At 38.8% G+C, this 21079-nt stretch overlaps 1 long non-coding RNA gene across 1 annotated transcript in view; it reads right to left on the bottom strand.

Annotated features, from left to right (window-relative positions):
- Positions 1-2172: 2172 nt before the first annotated feature.
- The window catches only part of LOC309860757, a 41894-nt gene continuing 22987 nt past the window's right edge, over positions 2173-21079 (bottom strand). Inside the window, exon 4 of the long non-coding RNA XR_014309605.1 lies at positions 2173-2340. This is a non-coding gene — a long non-coding RNA (uncharacterized lncRNA). The remainder of the gene's footprint in view (positions 2341-21079) is intronic.

The following is a 21079-nucleotide window of genomic DNA, read 5'->3' as shown; positions in this document are numbered from 1 at the left end:
TATGTTATCTAGGTTTCATATTTCTAATTTACATTTTACTATGTTCCTCAGTGTTTGTCATAAGCCACCACAAACCCCTTAGAGAAAGAGGCCTGGTATACATACACACACACAGACAACTGACAACTCTCAAGCATCAAATGAAATGTACTTCATTTCACATTTCTTGGGTTCCACAGAGTTCTTGGTTACAACATTAATAACAGAAATATATAGTCATCTTTAAACTCTATTTCCAATATTTAAAAAAAAAATAATGTAGGGCACCTGCATGGCTTAGTTTGTGAAGTGTCTGACTTTGGCCCTAGTCATGATTTTAGGGTCGTGAGATTGAGCCCCGCATGAAGCCCAGTTAAGATTCATTCATTCTCGGGGCGCCTGGGTGGCTCAGTGGGTTGGGCCGCTGCCTTCGGCTCAGGTCATGATCTCGGGGTCCTGGGATCGAGTCCCATGTTGGGCTCTCTGCTCAGCGGGAAGCCTGCTTCCTCCTCTCTCTCTCTGCCTGCCTCTCTGCCTACTTGTGATCTCTCTCTGTCAAATAAATAAATAAAATCTTAAAAAAAAAAAAGATTCATTCATTCTCTCTCTCTCTCTCTCTCTCTCTCTCCCTCTCTCTCAACAGGGTGGGCGGTTGTGTGGGGTAGGGAGGGGAAAAAAAAATGAAACAAGATGGGATCGGGAGGGAGACAAACCATAAGAGATTCTTAATCTCATGAAACAAACTGAGGGCTGCTGGGGGGTGGGGGGGGTAGGGCGAGGGTGGGGTTATGGACATTGAGGAGGGTATGTGCGATGTTGAGTGCTGTGAAATGTGTAAGCTTGATGATTCACAGACCTGTACCCATGGGGCAAATAATACATTACATGTTAATTTCTTTTTAAGATTTTATTTATTCCTTTTGATGAGGGAGCAGGAGGCTGGCTGAGGATGGAGCAGGGGCTGGCGCCTTGCACCCCCTCTCCACCCACTCCCCTTGGTAATATGTGTGACATTCCACAGGCACCCCTGACTGCCCTAAAAGAAGAACAAATAGTTAACTTGCAGAGATCATAGTCCTGCAAGGCAGGAGTCTCTCTTGGTTTATAAATGTCCTTGAGATTTACAACAAAGAAGTTACCTTATCAATAGCCCAATTTCCAAAGACACATAACTCAGTTCCTCAAGCCCTAACGTCACCCTCCCCTCCATAAAAAAACGAAGGAGACGGAGGTAGAAGGAAAAGTAAATAAAGTTAAATTTCTTTTAAGACCTAAATCTCACTAACAAGGACGTTTGATAGCAGGAATGTAACATTCCACCAGGAGACTCCCAATTGTCTTTATGTTAGTGCCTCATTAGAGGGAAAGTGGCCTTGGCTTGATAGTAACCAGGCCTTCAATATCCTGACAGTCTTCTTTACCCCAATAGCCCTTCTGAACAACCCTTTGTCCTCACCTACCCAACTCCTGTGTATATAACCAGCCACTCCTCACATGCCCGGGGCAGCATCTCCGTCTGCCCACGGGTCCTGTTCCCGTGCTTTAATAAACCACCATTTTGCACCAAAGATGTCTTAAGAATTCTTTCTTTAGTCGTCAGCTCCGAACCTCACCCCACCGAACCTGACTTAGGTTCTGGGACTTCATCACTTTGACAGAGACAGATCAGAAGTAGGCAGAGAGGAAGGCAGAGAGAGGAGGAAGCAGGCTCCCTGCCAAGCAGAGAGCCTGATGCGGGACTCGATTCCAGGACCCTGAGATCATGACCTGAGCTGAAGGCAGAGGCCTTAACCCACTGAGCCACCCAGGCATCCTATATGTTAATTTTTTTAAAAAAAGATTCTCTCTCTCTGCCTCTGCCCTTTCCCTTCCCCTCTCTCTCTCAGTAAATAAATAAATAAATATGAAAAAATTTTTAAACGCAAAACTACAAAATCTCCTTGTAATGACAAAATTTTAAAAGCCTAAGAATTAGGTCAATTTGGGTGGCTCAGTGGGTTAAGCCTCTGCCTTCAGCTCAGGTCATGATCTCAGGGTCCTGGGATCGAGCCCCGCATCAGGCTCTCTGCTCAGTGGGGAGCCTGCTTCCTCCTCTCTCTCTCTGCTTGCCTCTCTGCCTACTTGTGATTTCTCTCTGTCTACAAAATAAATAAAATCTTAAAAAAAAAACAAGAATTAGGTCAATATGTGGCATCTGGGTGCCTTAGTCATTAAGCATCTGCCTCCAGCCCAGGTCATGATCTCAGGGTCCTGGAAAAATCCTCCAAGGATTCCACATCAGGCTCCCTGTTCAGCGGGAAACCTGCTTCTCCCTGTCCCACTCACTTTGCTTGTGTTCCTTCTCTCGCTGTCTCTCTCTCTCTCTGTCAAATTAAGGAAAAAAAATCGTTAAAAAAAGGTCAATTTTATTAATGCTTAATTCTCAAAGTTATACATATTATATAGTTTATATTTATATATAACATATTTTATAACATGTAAAATTTTGAGAATATCTTTCTTAATTTTAAAAAGACCACACTTAATTCCTTCCCCTTCCCTACCCACTCCACTAAATGTTCATACATGCAAGTAGTAACAAGCCCAGCAAATTCACTCCTGAGGAAAGAACTCGGAGGCACTAATAAAACCACTCTCTCAAAACCCTGGAATAGGGGACGCCTGGGTGGCTCAGTTGGTTAAGCAGCTGCCTTCGGCTCAGGTCATGATCCCAGCGTCCTGGGATCGAGTCCCACATCGGGCTCCTTGCTCAGCAGGGAGCCTGCTTCTCCCTCTGCCTGCCATTCTGTCTGCCTGTGCTCACTCTCTCCCCCTCTCTCTCTCTGATAAATAAATAAAAATCTTTAAAAAAAAAAAAAAAAAAAAAAAAAAACCCTGGAATAGAATTTTAAGAGGTCCTCAGTCAGAACCTAATGCTGCAGCCAACCAATCATCACGCAGTAACATTATGCCACCATTCTCAAATGAGGGGCCTCTGTCAGTCTGGGGAAATAGGAAGTTGCAATTTCCGACTCCTGGAACAGATATTCAGGCAGCCAATTTTTAAATACTTAAGATCCCTACCAACTCTAAGAGAACGGATCAAATACACAAAGGAAGGCCTCTGCCAGTGCCTCCCCTCCCTACATAAGGGCCTCCTATCAGGAGTCTATTAGGAAGCCCGAATAGCTTCACACTTCCTGTTTCCCAACTGCTGTCATATTTGCCATCTTTGTCATCACAGGCAAACGCCAGCAGAGGCCTTTTGGGGTGCCAATACACGCCAAGGTCAGAGACCCAACACTACATTCCTCTATTCCACTACATGCCTCCTATGGAAATCAATATAGAAAAACCAATAAATAATGTTAATAATAAAAGTGTGCATCATTAAGTATTTGCCTACACTAACTGATTTAACTTGCTTAGTAACCCTGTAAGATAGAGACAACATTATTTCATTTTACAGAGAACACTGAGGCACCGAGAGAGCACAAGCCAGTAGGTGACAGAGCAAGACCTGAATGTAGGCCAGTTAAGAGCCCATGCTCTGAACCCCTATTCTCTACTCCCCAGGAAAACGGTAACCACAGCAGCTTATGTCTATGGAGCGCCCTTTATGAATCAGACGAATCCTATTTCATTGAACACCAATGATGACCCAGCAAAACAGCTTTCTTTTTACATTTTTAATTGCAAACAGTAAAATTAGCTTTTTTTCGTGAACAGTTCTATGAGATATTAAACATGCATGCATTTTTATAACCATTGTTACAGATAGGATGTAGAATAATTCCAACCAAGGAAAATACTCCCTTGTAGGTGACCCTTCATATTCAAACTCCCGACCCTAATTCCTGGTAACCACTGATCTGGTCTCTGCGCCTATATTTTTCCCTTGTCCAGAATGTTATACACATAAAATATTATGTAGCCTTTTGAGACAAGGTTTTTTCACTTAACTAACACATCTAAGAGTCATTCATGTGGTTGTGTGCCTCAGTACATGCTGTGTTCCTCTTCATTGTTAATTCCATGGTGTGAATATACCAGTTTGTTTATCCATCCACTGACAGACATTTGGGTGGTTTCCAGTTTTTGATGATTGTAAGTTACTCTGCTATAAACACACACACACACACAGATGTTTGTGTAAGCATTTCATTTCTCTAGGATAAATCCCTAGAAGTAAAATTTCTAGGTCACATGATAAATATATGTTTTACTTGTTGAAACAATTGCCAAGCTCTTTTCCAAAATGGCAGCACCGTCTGCATCCTTACAAGAAATGTGAGTGTCCTAGCTACTCAGCATCAGCACTTCATGTTGTATTTTTTAATTTAGCCATTCTCATGAGTATGTAATATTTCATTGTAGTTTTAATCATTACTAATGATGTTGCACCTTTTCAGTTGCTTATTTGCCACCTTCTTATCCTCTATGGTGAAAAGTCTGTTCAAAGCTTTTGCCCACTTTTTAAATTGGTTTGGTTAAGTTTTATTGGGTTTTGAGAGTTCTTTATGTACTTTAGATGCAAATAATTTTTCTTATGTGTGTTTGCAAATATTTTTTCCCAATACGGGGCTGGTTTTCTAATCTCTTAAGAGTAATATTTGCAGGGGCGCCTGGGTGGCTAAGTAGGTTAAAGCCTCTGCCTTCAGCTCAGGTCATGATCCCAGGGTCCTGGGATGGAGCCCAGCATCAGGCTCTCTGCTCAGCAGGGAGCCTGCTTCCCCCCACCCCCTGCCACTCTCTGCCTGCCTCTCTGCCTACTTGTGATCTCTATCTGTCAAATAAATAAATAAAATCATTTTTTTTTAAAAGAGTAATATTTGCAAAGCAAAAGTTTTTCATTTTCGGGGCGCCTGGGTGGCTCAGTGGGTTGGGCCGCTGCCTTTGGCTTGGGTCATGATCTCGCATGGGCTCTCTGCTTGGCGGGGAGCCTGCTTCCCTCTCTCTCTCTCTGCCTGCCTCTCTGACTACTTGTGATTTCTCTCTGTCAAATGAATGAATGAAATCTTTAAAAAAAAAAAAAAGGTTTTCATTTTCGCTAGGTCCAATATATCAACTCTTACTTTATGGATCAAGCTTGTGTTACCCTATCCAGGAAAAAGATTTTCTGCTATGCTTCTTTCTAAGAGCTTCACAGTTTTATGTCTTGCATTTAGGCTTATCATCCCTTTCGAGTTAATTTTTGTAGGTGACATAGATGTAGGTCAAGACTCACTTTTTCGCATGTGGATAGTCCAGCACCATCGGCTAAAGACTGTCTTTTGTCCATTGGACTGCCATTGCACTTTTGTCAAATATCAGTTGACTGCTTGATTTTATATCATATATATAGTTCATTTGTCTGTATGACTTTCCTTTCATCAATATCATGCTGTGCTGACAACTGTTGCTTTACATGTATCTTAAAACAGGTAGTGAAATCCTCCAATTCTGTTCTTTTTTCAAAACTGTTTTGGCTTTCTAGTTTCTTTCCATATAAATTTAGAATTAGCTATATCTACAAAGAAGCTATCTTAGTCGTTTCAGGCTGCTTTGACAGAGTATCATAGCCTGGGTGACTTACTAACAACAGAAATATATTCTTCTCAGTTCTGGAAACTAGGAAGTCCAATATCAAGAACCTGTAGATTCACTGTCTGTTGAGAGCTACTTTCCGTTTCATAGATGGCTGTCTCCTTGCTATGTCCTCACACAGCACAGGGCAGAAGAGGCAAAGGAGCTATCTGGAGTGTCTTTTGTAAGGGCACTAATCCCATTCATGGGGGCTCCACACTAAACAACCTAATCCCTTACCAAAAGCCCCATCTCCAGATACCATCACACTGAAGATTAAGTTTCAACATATGAATTGTGGGAGAGTTGAGAACATAAATATTTTTCTATAGGAGAAGTTTCTGGGACTTTGGTTGGGATTGCTTTAAATCTTTAGATCAGTTTAGGAAGAACTAACAATATTGAGTGAGTCTTCCAGTCCATGAACATGACGTGTTTCCATATTTATCCAGGCTTCCTTTAATTAGTGTTTGGTAAGGCATTAATTTCAACCTCACTATATAAATAAATAGGTGATTTAACTAAGGTCATATTTTGCAGTGGAGCCAGCATTCTGAAATAAGTCCCATCTGCCTCCAAGGACATAATTCTTTCTACTAATCCGCACTGCCTTGCAAATTGATTGATTTTTACCAATATTTTATTTCTTTGGTTCATTGAAATAATATAGGATTTGTCCTTCCTTCAGTTGTTTTTTTTATCAGTATCAGGATTATCATTAAAATTAAAGTAGAAAAATGCTCACAGTATGCTATTATGTTAAAAAATGCAGGATATAAAATTATATCTACTATATGATTCCAACTACATCAAAAATACATACACAGGGGCACCTGGGTGGCTCAGTGGGTTAAGCCGCTGCCTTCGGCTCAGGTCATGATCTCAGGGTCCTGGGATCGAGTCCCGCATCCGGCTCTCTGCTCAGCAGGAGCCTGCTTCCTCCTCTCTCTCTCTCTGCCTGCCTCTCTGCCTACTCGTGATCTCTCTCTGTCAAATAAATAAATAAAATCTTAAAAAAAATACATACACAGGAAAAATACATTAAAATATATTAAAATGTTTAATGCTTCTGACACAGGTAGGCCAGGTCCAGGTCCCACAGGACTACCCAGGAAGATACTTGGTTTCACCTAGGATAGACCAAATGCAAGCCAGGAGGAAGTGAAAGCAGAGTTTATTGAATAACATTTGTAAGAGAATATAGCAGACAAAGTGGCTGGGAGCCTAAGAAAGGGGGAAGTGAGTCTCCCTGTCACGTGAGGTTAGGGGGTTATATTCGAAAAGGGTCCAAGGTATGTGTTCCTTCAGGAATCCAGGGTAGGGTCCAATCCAAGGTAATTGTCAGGGGAACATAAATTGCCCAAACTGAAAACAACCCAAGTGTTCTTTAATTAGGTGAATGAATAAACTGGTACATTCATCCAATGGACTATTACTCAGCATGTATCAATAGTGTCTAGATAAATCTCAGAAGGTATACTATTTGAAAGCTCATCTCAAAAGGTTATAAACAATATGATTCTATTTATATGATGCATGTGCTAAGACAAACTACTGAAGGATATCAGTTCAGTGGTTGCCAAATCGGTCCCAGGGTAGGCTATCTCTTTTAAAGAGGTCCATAATGGAGTGTTTCAAGGTATGTGTTAGTTTCCTAGAGCTGACATAAATAACAAAGTGCCACAAAATTGGTTGTCTTAAAGTAACCAAAATTATTCTCTCACAATTCTAGAGGTTAAAAGTCTGAAATCAAGGTATTAGACTGAAGATAGGTATTATCTTCCTTCTGAAACCACTAGAAGAGGACTTCACTTATCTCTTCCAGCTTCTCCTAGCCGCATCCTTACATTCCTTGGGTTGTGAGAGCATAGCTCAAATCCTGTCTTTACATGGCCTTTACCCATGTGTGCTTCTAACTTCGAATGGTATTTTCCTCATTTTTTAAAGGACCTTTTTTAAAGGACTAGTGGTTAGAATGGCTAAAATTAATAGGACAGGGAACAATAAATGTCAACAAGGATATGGAAAAAGGGGAACCCTCTTGCCCTGTTGATGGCAATGCAAGCTTGTACAGCCTCTCTAGAAAAGAGTATGGATGTTCCTCAAGAAGTTAAAAATACTGGGGATAAAAATACATTATATGTTTATAAAAAATAAAAAAAAATTAAAAAATAAAATAAAATATACAAATAAAAGCAAAAAAAAAAAAAAAAGAAGTTAAAAACACAGCTACTTGGGGCACCTAGGTGGCTCAGTCAGTTAAGGGGCTGCCTTTGGCTCAGGTCATGATCCCAAGGTTCTGGGATTGAGCCCTCCATTAGGCTCACTACTCAGTGGAGACTCTGCTTCCCTCTCTCCCTCTGCCTGCTTGTGCTCTCTCTCTAGCTCTCTGTCAAATAAATAAATAAAATCTTAAAAAAAAAAAAAAATACAGCTACTCTATGACCCAGCAACTGCACTAGTGGTTTCTACCCCAGATACAGATGTAGTGAAAAGAAGGGGCACGTGCACCCCAATGTTCATAGCAGCAAGGTCCACAATAGCCAAACTGTGGAAGGAGCTGAGATACCCTTCAGCAGATGAATGGATAAAGATGATGTGGTTCATATAAACAATAAAATATTACTCAGCCATCAGAAGGTATGAATATCTACCATTTGCACTGATATGGATGGAACTGGAGGATATTATGCTAAGTGAAATAAGTCAATCAGAGAAAGACAATTATCATATGGCTTCACTGATATGTAGAATATAAGGAACAGCACAGAGGAACCTAGAGGAAGGGAGAGAAAACTGAACGGGAAGAACTCAGACAGAGAGACAAACCATGAGAGACTCTTGACTCCAGGAAACAAACTGAGGGTTATGGAAGGGAGGAGAGTGAGCAGATGGGGTAACTGGGTGATGGGCATTAAGGAGGGCAAGCAGTCTGATGAGCACCATGTGTTATACACAACTAATGATTCATTCAACAGTACCGCAAAAACTAATGATGTCCTATATGCTGGCTAATTGAATTTAAATTATAAAGAAAGAAAGAAAAGAAAAGACGCTGCAATGCCTTGTTGGTTCAGTTAGTTGGGTGACTGACTCTTGATTTCAGCTCAAGTCACGGTCTTGGTGTCCTGGGATCTAGCCCTGCATCAGGTTCCATGCTCAGTGGGGAGTCTTCTTGAGATTCTCTCTCTCTCCCTCTGTCCCTCCCTGCCCCTCCTCCCCACACCGTGTGTGTGCTCACACATGCATGTGCTCCCTCACTCTCTCTAAAATAAATAAATCTTAAAAAAAAAAAAAAAGACACTGGGATGCCTGGGTGGCACCGTCAATAGAGCACCCAACTCTTGATTTCAGCTCAGGTTATGATCCCAGAGTCATGGTATCAAGCCTGGTGCTGGGGTCTGCTGGGGTCTGCACTCAGCATGGAGTCTGCTTGTGCTTCTCCCTCTGCTCCCTGCCCTGCACCACCACCCCCCTCAAATAAATAGATAAAATCTTTAAAAGACACCAGTTATATTGGATTAGAGCCAACCCTAATGGCCTCAATTTCACTTGATTACATCTCCAAAGACTCTTCAAATACAGTTACATTCACAAGTACAGGAGGTTAGGACTTCAACATATTAGTGGGGGGTTGGAGGGGAAGGAAGGATTTAATTCAACCCATAAAAAAAGTGATAGAACTGGTCTGATTCTGATTACAATGGTGGTTTCAGGAATCTTTTCGTATATTAAAACTTATAGAATTGTACATTATAAAAAGCTACTATAAATTTAAACACAAAACAAAAAAAGGTAAAGTACAGTTAGAGGGATGTCAACTTTCATTTTGCCAAGTAAAAGATATCTGAAATATATATACTGTCATCATTTACTATTCTCATCATTTTGTTGAAGAAAGGATTGATGAATACCAAAAAGTAAAAACAACATAACCTCAAACTAGCATCAATCTGTTCATTACAATAAATTTAGAGTGAAGATCAGTTCATTGCAAACAAGAGAGCATTATTGCTCAAATACATAATATAAAAACTGAAAGAACTGAAGGTAGAAATAGACAGGTGGACTTGTCTAGTTGGAGACTTTGATACTCCACTTTGAATAATAGAACAAATAGATGGGAAGATCAACAGAGAAAGAGAAGACTTGAACAACACTGTAAGAAAATATATCTAACAGATTCCGTAGAGAACACTTCATCCAAACCAGAGTACAAAATCTTCTCAAGTGCACATGGTACATTATCCAGGATAAAACATACATTAGGTCATAAAACAAGTCTCAACAAATTTACAAGGACTGAAATCATACAAAGTATGTTCTCTGACTATAACGGAATAAAATTAGAAGTAACAGGAAAAAACTGGGATTCATAAAGATGTGAAAATTAAACGAACTCCTAAGAAAAGAAAACCAATGGGTCAAAGAAGAAGTCACAAGGAAAATTAGAAAATACCTGAGCTGAAGGCAGAGGCTTTAACCCACTGAGCCACCCAGGTGCCCCCCTCTTAAGGTTTTTATTGTCTTCCACATTTGGGGACCACCCTTCACAGCTCTGTAATCAGAATTATTACCTAACAAAGTATTTAAAGGACACTGTTATGGAACATGGAGAGGATATTACATTACAATAACAAATGAATGTAAAGTGAACAAGTGAAAATTTAACTTGGGAAAATTTTCGGAAGCACATAAAAGCTATAGTCTTTCTTTTTGCCTGCTGAAGGATGCCAAATTTGGCAACTACGTAAGCACAGTATACAATTCATCCGGCCTGCTAGTTTTGAGATTATGTGATTCTTGGCAGATGTTTTAAATTGGGGTGAGGATTGGATTACTTCTATTTTCTGCATACAGTGAGACTTCATTAATATTTTAACTATGGTACTATCTCAGGGTATATCATTTTTTTAAAAGATTTTATTTATTTATTTGACAGAGAAAAATCACAAGTAGAGAGGCAGGCAGAGAGAGAGAGGGAAGCAGGCTCCCTGCTGAGCAGAGAGCCCAATGCGGGACTCTATCCCAGGACCCTGAGATCATGATCTGAGCCGAAGGCAACGGCTTAACCCACTGAGCCACCCAGGCACCCTCAGTTTGGATTAAAATCCAAAAATTTTAATTCAAACATAAACTAACTGCCTTCTTTATGAAATGAGAATAGGAACAAATCGCTTAGAGAACAGCATGGAGACACTGACCAACTTTCCATCTTCAGCCAAGTCTGTGAATACTGAACACATTTAGAAATGGTTCCTACAAAAAAAAAAAAGAAAGAAAGAAAGAAAGAAAGAGGGCGCCTGGGTGGCTCAGTGGGTCGGGCCGCTGCCTTCGGCTCAGGTCATGATCTCAGGGTCCTGGGATCGAGTCCCGCATCGGACTCTCTGCTCAGCGGGGAGCCTGCTTCCTCCTCTCTCTCTCTCTGCCTGCCTCTCTGCCTACTTGTGATCTCTCTCTGTCAAATAAATAAATAAAATCTTTAAAAAAAAAAAAAAAAGAAAGAAAGAAAGAAAAGAAATGATTCCTACAAGTGAATGGGTAGTGAAATGTGTACATTTGCAGGACCAAGAGATTTTTCTGGATGGGACAGTCTCAAATCATATAAAGATAACTTGTAGGAATAGCTTAAAAGAGTATTGGAGTGCAGAAAAATAGGGCTGGGGTGCCTGGGTGGCTCATTTGGTTAAGCGTCAGCTCAGGTCATGATTCCAGGAGCCCCCCATCTGGCTCCCTGCTCAGCGGGGAGCCGGCTTCTCCTACTCCGACTGTCTGCTGCTCCCCTGGCTTGTGCTCTCTGTCAAATAAATAAATACAATCTTAAAAAAAAAAAAGAAAAGAAAAATAGGATAATTTCATGATGTTAGAGAAAAGGAATCCAAACTCTACTTACAAGATGTTGAATTTCTGATATCTGTTATGAGAGTTTGTTGAATGAAAGAGGTATTTATAGTGTATTCCTGTTTTTTGGTACGACGCATCCATTAAAGTCAGGAAGTAGATCTATGTGTGGTGAAATGAAACAACTTCCAGGATTTATTATATTGTGAAAACAGTGAGGTACAGTATGCCACCCTCTATGTGTGTGTGTGTGTGTGTGTGTGTGTGTGTGTGTAAGTGTGCACATGCATGCACCACACATATGTGACCATCGAGTAGAAGAATTTCTTGGGAAGTTTGCCAGAAGATTGGTAGCAATGTGGTCTCTGGGAAAAACTGATGAACTGGGTAGCAGGAGAGGAAGGGAGACTACTTTTATGCAATATGTTTCTGTTTTACTTTAATCTAATTTGCCTACTTGAAAAAGCAGACAATTTTGTATCTTTTTTGCTTCGTTAGCACTTGGATGGGAGACTTTTGTAGATAATCTACGGCAAGCCAGTCAGAGTCAATGAAACATTTGCTGGATTTGTTAAACAAGCATGCTTTAATTAATTAATTAATTAATTAATTTTTTACTGGAGTTGCTGAGAGGATAGAATATAAGCCTGAACTTGGTGACAACCATTTTTTCACCGTGGCAAAACTGCTTGATAATGAGACGACTGTGGAGGAAATCAGAGAACAGAGAGATAAAGAGAGCAAGGCTAATTCCTGAGGATGTCATTTGAACATGTGGATCTAGCCATGCCTGATGGGTCCCATTCCTGAACTTTACAATTCTGTGAGTTCATAAATGCCCTTTTGTGATAAATCAGATGGAAATGGGTTTCTGTCACTTAGAAATGAAAAAGTGTTGACAGATAGAGAAAGAATGCTGCCTGGACGTTGTATATGTCCATGTGACATTTTTTTTAATATTTTATTTAATTTATTTATTTATTTGATAGAGAGAGACAGTGAAAGAGAGCATGAGGGAGGAGAAAGTCAGAGGGAGAAGCAGACTCCCCGTGGAGCTGGGAGCCCGATGTGGGACTCAATCCCAGGACTCCAGGATCATGACCTGAGCTGAAGGCAGTTGCTTAACCAACTGAGCCACCCAGGCGCCCCTGTCCATGTGACTTTTATATAAGTTCAGAATATTGCTTAAACCTTTCCGAATGTCCTAGACCTTTTTTATTAAATAATACTTTTGTATTTTGAAAAACTTTTAAAGTTTTAAGAATGGTGTCATAATTTGCAAGAATGGGGCAAAGAGCTCTCACCTAGACTCACCAATCAATATTTTGCAAACTATTAACTGCCTCATTGACTCATTACATTTTATTATTATTTTTGTTGAAGCATTTGAGAATTAGTTATAAATATTATGAACTTTTACCTCTATATATTTCAGTGTGTTTCTCCCAAAAAGAAGAAAATTCTCTTCTATAACTACATTGTAATGATCAAACTCAGGAGAATTAATATTGAACAATATTGCCATCTGGTATAAAATTCATATTCAAACATTGTCTGTTGTTTTAACATCCTTCTTGAAAGTTGGAATATAATTCAAAGACTATAAAATCCTCCCTTTTAAAGTGTATATTCAGAATTTTTACACTATTTACTCTACTTACTATACTGTCTCCCAGAATTATTTCATCATTCCTAAAAGAAACTCTGTACCTATTAGTAGTCACACCCCATTTCCCTCTCCCTTACCAGCCACTAATCTATTTTCTGTTTCTATGGATTGGTCTATTGTGGACATTTTATCTGAGTGGAATTACATAATATGTGACCTTTCATGTCTGGCTTTTTTCAGTTATGTTTTCAGGGGTCATCCACATTGTAGCATGTGTCAGTACTTTACTCCTTTTTATGACTAAATAATATTCTATTATATTGATATACCACATTTTGTTTATCCATTCCTCAATGACAGACATTGGGTTGATCCCATTCTATTGCTTCTTGAGTCACTTTTGGTAGTTTTTGTCTTTCTAGGAATTTGTCCATCTCCTTTCATCTAGCTCGTCTAATTTGTTGACATAAATAGTATTTCCTTATCATTGACTTTGTTTCTGTAGGGACAGTAGTAATGTCCCCTCTTACATACATGATTTTAGTAATTTGGATTGTCTTTCTCTTTTTTCTTGCGCAACCTAGCTTTACTTATCAATTTTGATGGTCTTTGCAAAGAACCAACTTTTAGTTTCCTTGATTTGCTCTATTGCTTCTTATTCTCTGTTTCATTGATCTTTTGCTCTAATTGTTATTTATTTCCTTCTGCTTTCCTTAGGCTTAATTTGCTCTTCTTTTTGCAGTATTTTAAGGTAGAAGGTCATTGATTTGAGATTTTTCTTATTTTTAAATATACACATTTATAGCCATGTAAATCCTGTAAGCAGGGCCTTAACTGCATCTCATAGATTTTGGTATGTTGTGTTTTTGTTTTCATTTTACATTTACAGAGATCAATTAGGGGGCACCTGGGTGGCTCAGTGGGTTAAGCTTCTGCCTTTGGCTCAGGTCATGATCTCAGGGTCCTGGGATAGAGCCCTGCATCGGGCTCTCTGCTCAGCAGGGAGCCTGCTTCCCTCTCTCTCTGCCTGCCTCTCTGTCTACTTGTGATCTCTCTCTGTCAAATAAGTAAATAAAATCTTTTTAAAAAATTATATACCCTGAGATAGTACCATAGTTAAAATATTAATGAAGTCTCACTGTATGCAGAAAATAGAAGTAATCCAATCCTCACCCCAATTTAAAACATCTGCCAAGAATCACATAATCTCAAAACTAGCAGGCCGGATGAATTGTATACTGTGCTTACGTAGTTGCCAAATTTGGCATCCTTCAGCAGGCAAAAAGAAAGACTATAGCTTTTATGTGCTTCCGAAAATTTTCCCAAGTTAAATTTTCACTTGTTCACTTTACATTCATTTGTTATTGTAATGTAATATCCTCTCCATGTTCCATAACAGTGTCCTTTAAATACTTTGTTAGGTAATAATTCTGATTACAGAGCTGTGAAGGGTGGTCCCCAAATGTGGAAGACAATAAAAACCTTAAGAGGGGGGCACCTGGGTGGCTCAGTGGGTTAAAGCCTCTGCCTTCAGCTCAGGTCATGATCCCAGGGTCCTGGGATTGAGCCCCACATCGGGCTCTCTGCTCAGCAGGGAGCCTACTTCCCTTCCTCTCTCTGCCTGCCTCTCTGCCTACTTGTGATCTCTCTCTCTGTCAAATAAATAAATAAAATATTTAAAAAAAAAAAAAACCTTAAGAGGAAGCCCAGTCATCATGATATACCATGCTGACAATTTAGAAGAGTACACTCTGCTGAAGAATATAAATCATGCTAAGAAATTTTTAGAAATCAGCATTAAAACAAAAACAAGTGATGTCAGTTATTAATTTAGAAATGGACATGTTTTGAATTATATGAAAGTTATAGATCTATGTCCCCCTCATAAAAAGAACTGGATTTGAAATTCCTTCAAAATTTTCATCTCTGGTCTGGGTCTTAATAGCTGTGAAACACCTGGCAAGCAACTTAACCTCCCAGAGACTCAGTTTTCTCATTGGGAAATGCGGATGACATGGAGCTCTCCTGACGATTAAATGAGAGAATTCACATAAAGTGCTTTTTGAAGTGATTGTTACAGAATAAATAATCAAGAAAGGCTCACAGTAACAGTAGTGTAGTAGTTTTCTTGTGGCTTATTTCAAAATATTAGCTGGATTATCACTCCCTGGGACCTGATATAGCTGCCTTATCTAGGAGCTATAACCACCAATTTCAATAATAATAATCAGAATAGCGGTTGCCTATTGAGAGAAGAGGGTTGAGGACTGATTATAATAAAGCATGAAGGAACTTCCTGGGGCAACAGAAATCTATATCTTTATTGGGGTATTGGTTGTCAAATTTCATTGAATTATACCCTTAAGATTAACACATTTCACTGCATGTAAATTTTCAATTCAGTTTTTAAAAATTAGCAACTTAAGCTAATGACTGCCCTAAATTTCATTGAATTATACCCTTAAGATTAACACATTTCACTGCATGTAAATTTTCAATTCAGTTTTTAAAAATTAGCAACTTAAGCTAATGACTGCCCTATTGGAACAAAAAGGTACCACTTCTTAGTGTTTAGTGGGTAAGAGACAGAAATTTTTGAGGCCATGCAAACAGGGAAAACTGGCTTTTCTTCCTGGCCTAAGACTACCAAGTCCCACAGATGGGAGAGTGTAGAAAACAAATAAAATTAGAAGCAATCTAGTAGCTTCAAGCTCCACACCATCTTCCCTATATCTAAGTTTATGGCAGAGGGAGAAGGCAATGAAGTGCCGATTGAAATCTGAGGGACCCAAGAATAAGACAGGTACCACCTCCTGTCTGGCATTTGAGAGTAGTACTCACAGATGTCCACAGATGTACCAGTGGACAGGGGCATACAGTAAAAAGGACAGGATGCTACATCTGGGCAAAGAGTCAGGGAGACTGCTTCAGTCTCTAGAGGCTCCCAGACTGGTCAAGGCAGAGATGACAACAACAACAGTAACAGTACACTTGAAGGCTTCTATGTTCCAACTACCTTCCTAAGTGCTTTATATGTATTATCTCAGTTAATCCTCTCAAAAATCCGGTGTAAGTGGATACTATTATTATTACCTCTTTACTGATCAAGAAAGCAAGGTCAGGATGGCAAAGAAGTTTGATCAAGGATTTATAGCTAATAAGTGGTGGAAATTGGCTACCTGGATGCAGATCCCTCTATCTTCCAACTTTTCTTTTCAAAAATTATTTTTGCTATTCTAAATCATTTAGAATCAGTTTATCATTCTATAAAAAATGACTGCCAGGATTAGGGTTGCATTGATTCTATAAATCTATTTGGAGAGAATTGGCATCGTAATAGTATTGAATTTTTGAATTCATGAATATAGTGTATTTCTCCATTTATTTTTATCTTCTTTAATTTCTCTGTAATTTTACACTGTTCAAAATTTTCAGTGTACAGTTCTAGCATATATTTTGTTAAAATTTATCCCTTAGTATTTCATATCTATTGATGTTACTATACATGATTTTTTTACTTTTTCAATTTCAATCATTTATTGCCTCTATATAAAAATACAATTAAATGTTCTTTATATTGAGATATAATTCACATACCATAAAATTTTTTATATTGAGATATAATTCACATACCATAAAATTTGTCCTTTTAAAGAATATAGCTCAATGGTTTTAGTATATTCACTACGTTGTACAATCATCACCACTATCGAATTCCAAAACATCTTCATCACCCCAAAGAGAAACTCCACCCATTAGCAGTTGCTCCCCATTTCTCTCTCTCCCAGACCCTGGCAACCACTAATCTGTTTCTATTTCTATGGATTTATCTGTAGAATTAATTTTTATGTATTGACCTTATATCATGAGATCTTGTTAAACTCATTTATTTTTATAAAATAAAAGTTTTAGTTTTAGAGTTTAAAAGGACTTAAAGTTTTTGTAAATTTCTCTAGATTTTTTACATACCTGTTCACATTGTCTGAGGGACTGACTATACAGACAGCAGCCAGACCATATATGACAACAGAACTGTGACCCACCACCCTAGGCAGCAACCGCTCTAGGAAGCCAAATTGCAACCTCTGAAGCAATCAACCCAGTATGGTCAGAACTTGATCAGTGACTTCTAGGGTCCCTATTTTTTGACACAGCTTCCAACTCAAGATCAAGCAAAAAAGCACAAACATGCTCCCCAAACCATCACATAAGACACCACTTCTAGTTAACCCATGTCTAGCCTCCCTATGATAATAGCCTCTAATCAGTGCAGACCTGAAGCTTTTCATTTTATCTACAGGCTCTCCCTCCCTCCTACCTGATCTGAGTCTCTGTCACAGGCAAGTGTTAGCGACTATCTGCGATATAACAAACTCTGAATAAACAGCCTATTTTCACTTGGGTGGTCTTCATTTGTGAATAAAGACAATTTACTTCTTTCTTTCCAAACTGTGGCCCTTTTATTTCCTTGCCTCATCTTACTACTCTGGATAGGAACTCAAGTATAATGCTTAACAAAAGTGGTGAAAGCAAACACCCCTAGCTTGTTCCTCATCTTAAAATATTACAACATTTTTAACAAAATTAAACTGCTATAGTGTTTAGACTTCTTTGGATATATTTAAAAGTATGGGATAATAGTTTTGTTTTTAAAAATCAATACATGCATTATGTTAATAAATCTTTTTTAACTATTTAAACTTATGATGAAAAAGTTTAAATGTCAACTAAAAATTGGGCAAGGAGTTACTTAGATGTTTGAGATTTTTTTATAGGGCAATGAGCAAAGTTTGAAGCAGGATCCAGTAAAGGCTATCACTGAATCTGGGGAAGAGATACTGTCCAAGTTGGTCAGCAGAGACTGACCAAGAGGATTGAGGTCAACTGGGACCAGCAAGTAGCTATCTGCCATTTTACAGAATGAGGATGCAGAGTCAGAAATTAAAGAGGTATTAAAAATAAATAAAATTACACTTTATGCACACCTGAGATTGTGACTGAAATTTAAATTCACATTATGATTATAATAATTATTATGACAATTAGAGAGCATGGAGCCTTCTAAGACAGATGCTGTGTTTTGAGAACCTCCTGCTGCTGGCAAAAATTACAAAATAAGAAAAAAATCGTTCCTTATTTGGCACAATTCCTTCTCTCCCTGGGCATTACCTTACTAACAAGAACTGAAAAATCCTATTTACAATGCTAATACCTGGCCTTGGGGAAGGCCCACAGTTACCCATCTGGCCTATTTACAATTTCAACTTCCCAAACAAAAAGCTGCCCAAGTGTCAGCTGCAGTTCCCAGTAACCAAAATGCAAGGGTCCCCCAAAGAGAAGAGCAAACCCTGCAGGCTGGCATCAACTTAGATGGGAGTCATGTCTGCTGAGAAGTCACAGAGATGCAGCTGGAGAAACAGGGACAAGGCAGGAAAAGTGCCCAGTCTTCATCTTTCCCCAGGAAAACATATGTTACCAAAACAAGCCACATTCTGCACACTTGGAGTACCAGGTAGAGTTCCTCAGTTCCCAGGGAGCTGGAGTAGAGTTTTGGAACAAAATCCAAGAACCTTCAGATTCCCCCAGGGGATCCAGATCCTGGGACTGCTCAAGTATGGAACTGGGTCAGAGAGGTTGCTGTTCAGTTTTAACCACTGACTCTTTCAGCATCTTAGTCCTTTCCCTGGTAGGAGGCATCCCAGACTGCATTTCCAACCCTGATGAAAAGGAGGATTAAAAGTAGGGAGATGGTTAGCTATACTCCCCCTAATGAACTTTGCATTGGCTCCTGATCAGGCTGAGTGGTCTGCAAACAACTGGGGGTTCCTTATTGACAACAGAAATGGCACTGGAATTTGTCAGGACAAGAGCAGATGGGCATTTAGTGAACTAGTAATACAAGCACTAACAACAAAACTCAGTTAAATAAACAAATAGTGTGGTACAGATAATTTCAGCAAGATCAAAGACTATAACATCAATATGTAAGAATCAATGCTTTTTCTACTTAGTAACAATGAACGATCTGAAAATGAAACAAAGAAAATAATTCCAGGGACACCTGCATAGCCTAGTCCATTAAGCATCTACCTTCAGCTTGGGTCATGATCCCAGGGTCCTGGTATCAAGTCCCACATCAGGCTCCTTGCTCAGCAGGGAGCCTGATTCTCTCTCTGCCTGCCATTCCCCCTGCTTGTGCTCTCTCTCGCTCGCTCTGTCTCTCTGACAAATATATAAAAATAAATTAAATCTTTAAAAACTAAAAAAAGGAAATAATTTCATTTACAATAGTATAAGAAGATAAAACACTTAGGGAATAAATTTAGCAAAAGAAAATAAGACTTATACACTAAAATCTACAAAATATTGTTAAGAGAAATTAAAGAAGATTTAAATAAATGGAGAGACATTCCATGTTCATGGATTGGAAGACCCAATCTTCTTAAAATGGCTATTCTCCCTCAAATTGATCTATATATTTGATATAATCCTATCAGAATCTCATTATTATTGCAGAAGCTGACGAGATGATCCTAAAATTCATATAAAAATTCAAAAAACCTGGCAGAGTCAAAACAATTTTGCAAAAGAACGTAGTTGAAGGGTTTACAATTCCCAATTTCAAAATGAATTATAAATCTATGGAAATTGAGACAATGTACTGTCATAAAGATAAACATATAGATAAGTGGAACAGAGTTGAGAGTCCAAAAATAAACTCTTCTATTTATGCTCAGTTGAGCATTTTCAACAAAGCTGCCAGAACAATTCAATAGGGGAAAAACTTTATTTTCAACAAATAAGGCTGGGATACTTGAATATTCACATGCAAAAAGATGAATTTATGTCCTTTTGTCACACCATTCACAAAAAATAACTCAAAATGAAGTGTAGTTCTAAATGTAAGAGCTGAAACTACAAGATTTATAGAAGAAAACACAGGAGAAAACCCCTATGACCTTGGACCAACAATAAGCATGACCCATAAAAGAAAAATTTGATAGATTCCATCAACATTACAACTTTTTTTTTTTTTTTTTTTGCTTAAGAAGATACTACTTAAAACAGAAAATAACGAATGTTGGTGAGGGTGTAGAGAAATTAGAATCCTTGTACACTGTTGGTAGAAATGTAAAATGATACAGCCACTATGAAAAACAATGCAGGGTTTCCTTGAAAAATTAAAAATAGTATTATTATATGATCTAGCAATTCCACTTCTGACTATAGACAAAAGAATTAAAAGCAGGTCTCAAAGAGATATTTAAATACCCATGTTCACAGCACTGTTATTCACATCAGCTAAATCATAGAAGCAACCCAGTATCCATCAGTGGGTGAATGAAGAAGCAAAATGTGATATATATATATATATATATATATATATATTATACACACACACACACACACACACACATACATACACACACATACACACACACACATACATATACACACCCAATGGAATATTATTCAACCTTTAAGAGGAAGAAAATTCTGACACATGATATAACATAAATGAATCCTAAGGACATTTGCTAAGTGGAAAAAGGCAGTCATGAGAAGACAAATACTGTATGGTTTCACTTAAATGAGATACTTAGTCAAAATCATAGAAATGGAAAGTAGAATGGCGGTTGTTGAGAGCTAGGGGAAAAGGGCAATGGAGCATTATTGTTTAATTGGTTATAGAATTGCAGTTTTAGGGGTGCCTGGGTGGCTCAGTCAGGTCATGAGATCGAGCCCCGCATCGGGCTCTCTGCTCAGCAGGGAGCCTGCTTCCTCCTCTCTCTCTGCCTGCCTCTCTGCCTACTTGTAATCTCTGTCTGTCAAATAAATAAATAAAATCTTTTTTTTTTAAAGATTTTATTTATTTATTTGACAGAGAGAGATCACAAGTAGGCAGAGAAGCAGGCAGAGAGAGAGGAGGAAGCAGGCTCCCTGCAGAGCAGAGAGCCCGATGCGGGACTCGATCCCAGGACCCTGAGATCATGACCTGAGCCGAAGGCAGTGGCTTAACCCACTGAGCCACCCAGGCGCCCCTAAATAAATAAAATCTTAAAAAAAAAAAAAAGAATTGCAGTTTTATGGGATAAAAAGAGTTCT

The sequence above is a fragment of the Mustela nivalis genome (genome assembly GCF_964662115.1).
Source record: "Mustela nivalis genome assembly, chromosome: 3".
Taxonomy (NCBI): Eukaryota; Metazoa; Chordata; class Mammalia; order Carnivora; family Mustelidae; genus Mustela; species Mustela nivalis.
This window is presented reverse-complemented; position numbering and strand designations above follow the sequence as displayed.